Source organism: Pteropus vampyrus, unplaced genomic scaffold (assembly GCF_000151845.1).
Source record: "Pteropus vampyrus isolate Shadow unplaced genomic scaffold, Pvam_2.0 Scaffold148, whole genome shotgun sequence".
Classification (NCBI taxonomy): domain Eukaryota; kingdom Metazoa; phylum Chordata; class Mammalia; order Chiroptera; family Pteropodidae; genus Pteropus; species Pteropus vampyrus.
The window spans coordinates 3,187,938-3,192,354 of NW_011888929.1; positions in this window are offsets into that span (position 1 = coordinate 3,187,938).

Genomic DNA, 4,417 nt, shown 5'->3' on the forward strand with positions numbered 1-4,417 from the left:
AAATGTTAAAAAAAAAAAAAAAGAAAAGTAAAGAAAAAATAGACAAAATAATAATTTTTTAAAAAGAAAAAATAAGTAATTAATTTAAAAATTATTTATCAAATTTTTAATAGATATAGTCCTATTCAGATTGTCTATTTCTTCTTGTGTGATTATTGGCAAATTGTGTCTTTCAAGCAATTGATTCTTTTCATCTAGGTTGTCCAGTTTGGAGGACATAGAGTTTATCTTCAAAGGGAATTTAATATAAGACTTAGAGAATAATCACCCAAGTTTTTAATACAAGAGGTGGTGTGAACTCCTTTATTCCCCACCTTCTTTGATCTTCATTGCTAAGTACAGCCCCACCAATTGCTGTAGAGAGAAGATATATCACCTGTCATAAATTAAGCTTATTCGATAATATTTGAACTTAATACATAACTTCATAGTTTTTCCCCTGAAAATGTTTTTCTAAATTCTCACTGATACACTGCTGAAACTTTGTATACTTTATTATAAAAATCTGAAGCTGGATCCCAAAGGAACTTTTTGGGGAGATGAGGTCACAAGACCCATCAAAATCTTTCTCTTTATCTCTCTAATGTTTGGTCACTTTAAATACATTTTTGTTGTTCCAGCTTAATTTTAAATTTGATGGAATTCCATTTTTTTCACATGGAGTCAATAACATTTGTTTAATATATTATAGAAGTTCAAAGCTAAATTTTAAGTTATATATCACATTAGGTTTTACTGAGAGTTCATTTCAAGCTATAAATTGATCTTGTTCTTCTTTTGCAAAATAAACTCTAATTCTTTACTGTGGCTCAAAAACCTTAAATGTTATCTCTTCTAATGTTTGTTTAATCCTCCAACTTCACATTGTACACCTTTCCTTCAATCTGTGACCTTCCTACTAAACATACCTATGCAGGTTCTTTATATCCTTCAGCCCTTGACACAGTACACTTTTTGTTTCATTCCTGGATTCAAGGCAAGTATAACAGAAATGCAGGTTGCTCAGGAATTGCCTCATCACCACATAGGCAATCCAGGCCTAGTGCTCTCCAAACTGAGCAACAAAGCTTGAGTGACCCACCTATTTTCTCCTAGTATCTATTTTTGCCTAAGGGCAAATTTAATAATGTCGGGACATTTCACATTGAATTGTAGCAATCTGGTGTAGGTTTCCTTTGACTTGATACAAAGCCAGAGAGCCAGATTTCAAATACTTGATTTTCTATGCCAAAAAGAACTACTTGGCACTATTTTCCTCTGAAGAAGATGGTATAACCAGAAGAATTTGTGAGCTCCGTGGTCTATCCAGCACCTAAAGTTTAATAGTAAGGCCACTGGATTGGGATAGAGAATACTTGGGTTCTTGTCCTGACTTTGTCACTGTCTGGTGCACATGCCTGGAACACTGTAGACCATAAAGTACTTAGGAATAAATGAATGGATTATGCGACTTTGCCTAAGTCTCTTTCATCTTTTGGGGGCTTTTTTTCTCTCTACCGCAAAGTGAAAATGTTGAATTATTTTATTTCTAAGACCTCTGTAATACTAAAATGGTATGATCTAAGCTAAGAATGTTTTCCAGTGCTCATTCCTACCCTTACATTAAATCCTTTTGAGCAAAATAAAATTGATAAGTAAACCAACTACAAATAAAAAATCTTTACTCATCAACTCATTTAAGCTGTTTAATTCTCACAACAATCTAGTGAGATTGGTATTATTTTTTATATATATTTATTATTTTACAATTAGAAATTCAAGACACATTGTAGCAAATATAGATTGCAGTTGTATGTAGTGATTAAATATAATAATTATGAAAAGTTTATAATAACAGAAAAACTATTAGCAATTTAAGTGTAAAAATAAATATGATATGATAGATGGTATGATATTAATTACATAAAATATTTACTCAAAAGGATTTGAAAACATATTAAAATGTTATCAATGGCCGTCCTTGAATGGTAAATTACCTACTTCTTTGTAACTTCCTATATTCCTTAAACTATCCATAATGAGCATAATTGACTTTTATTAATAAAAGTATTAGTAAAAGTATTAGTAAAAAGTATTAATAAAAGTATTAGTAAAAATAAAACAAATCGATTGTTTAAAAGTTAATTTTATGTACACTAAAGCATTACAGTGGATATTCCCAGGTGAGTGGAATCGTGGGTTTTGTTTTGTATTTTCTTATTTTCTGGTAATAAATATTTATTGTTTTGGGGAAAAGAAAACAGTAATAAAGAAAACATTTTAAAAATAAAAAATATTTATAAACTTTATTTTCAATTATACATGAGTACTTAATAAGAGAATTCGATGGTCTAATTTACCTTGGTAACAGCCTCAGGTCCCCATTTTGTTAATATAAAACTCTCTCAGAAACTTCCTATCAAATTTTTATTTTGTAGTTCTCCAGCTTAGGTTTTTTTATCTGTTCTCTTCATAAATAAATTTTTGCATGCTAATATATGCTATGATTCCAGATGAAAGAGATTTCACAATGATCTTCACTGGCTCATAAGCAGGGATGGGTGTCTAGTGAGGTCACTCTTCCAGACCAAAGGTGATGGAGAACAAGCTGTAAGGGTACTTTTCAGTTACCAGGGGGAACCATCCACAGCAGCGCGAAGCACATCACGAATGTTTTCTAATCCCATCCTGCCTTTCCGCATTACCCACAACTTCCTTGGGATCTTAAAACTCACTTGCTTCCAGTGCACTGTTCTAAGGTATTTACAGTTCTGTGTTTCCTTCTACTTGTAGTCTCTCACTTTCATTCTTCCTGGGTTTGACCTAGAATTTCATTGTTCATCCAAAGGACGTAGAGTTCCAGGAGAGTGAAGCGCATAGGTGGGAGCTATCTCAGTTCAGCTCATGATCTGATCTAAGTGGCTGGCCTTCACTCCAGTTCCTTTTCCTGAGACTTGAGACTTGTATTTTATGCTTGGCAGGTTTTCCTGCTGGTGAGAGAATGAGTTACCAATATCTCTCCTTACCATCCACTCTTCACTGTCAAGTACTTTAATAGTGTATGGGACACTCATACACATTTAAAGAAATATACTATTATATAAATATATCAAATTAAATATTGGACCAATCAGTCTTGATCAATTATATTAGATAAAGCTCCTTCACTCTAAAATGTTTTAAATAGAAATTTAGTGCTATGTTTCAATGTATCAAAGCTCATTTTCTTAGATTTTGTGTCAGAAGTTCACATATTCACAAATTTTTCAGGAAGAGAGTTAAACTAACTTGGTGGAAAACTCAGAACGTACCTTATTTCATGACATTTACAGATGATATTTACATATGACAGGTCATAAACCCTACATACCAGCTCTCTTAAATTTAGTTGTTTTCTACAGATTCTTTGTGGTTCTATGTCCCTGGTCTGTTTTCTCAGCATGGGTTCTAAATTCCTCACACTGATAGACTCTGTTTAGTATCCAATAGAACTGAAAAAGTCTAGCAGTCAGATAACCCAGACAGTCTCAACTCCATTCTGTTTTAAGCCCTTAAATATATTTAAGTCTACTTCTTTTCTTTCCCCTAAGCAGCAAAAATAAGCAAGGGTGACCTTTACTATCGGGCTTAGTAGAACCTGTTTCCTTGGAGCTTCTTTCTGTGGACTTATTGGATGTTCCCCCACTAGTCCTATGATTCTTAATTCCCGTGTTTATCACCTCCCGCCCTCCTTGGTTTGCCCTTTCATATATGCAGAATTAATACTTAAAGTAGTATTTTAGATTAATTTTTGTTTTTCTGAAATAACATGATATATCCCATTAACAAATCAGAGCTCTGACGACAATTAACAGATGTTAGGAAAAATCAGGAACTCATTCTCTACCTATTGGTAAGAGGACATACAGTTTCTGCTCTGTACAATAGTAGACAAAGCAAGTAGCAACAAAACGGTTCAAGAGATAGGAAGTAATGAAAGTGACTCAGAATCTTTCATTCTATTTTGTACATGACTAAGCACCTGAAAAAACTTTGAAACAATACTTTTACCTTTACTATTCTTATTCTCATGTCCTAAAATAAAGTTATAATACAAGAGCTACCAATTATTGAGCAATCATTATATATCAGGAACTGTATGCACCAGACATTTTTACCCTGGTATTTTAAGAAACTTGCCTATCAGACAGTTAGGCAGGAGACCTCGGATTTCTAGCACAGAGCTATTTGAGTCCACAGCTCATGATCTGGGATACACGGCCTTTCCATATTTGTTTACCTCATCCAAGTGATGGGCTAGGCAGGAACAGTAAGGGATGGAAATTTTCCCAGCAGCAAGGGGTGAGTGGCACAATGGGACATTTTGTTAGTTTAGAGAAGTGGGGAAGGAGGAAGAATATAAAGGGAATAGTTCAGTAGAGTTTATGGGAGAAATCAT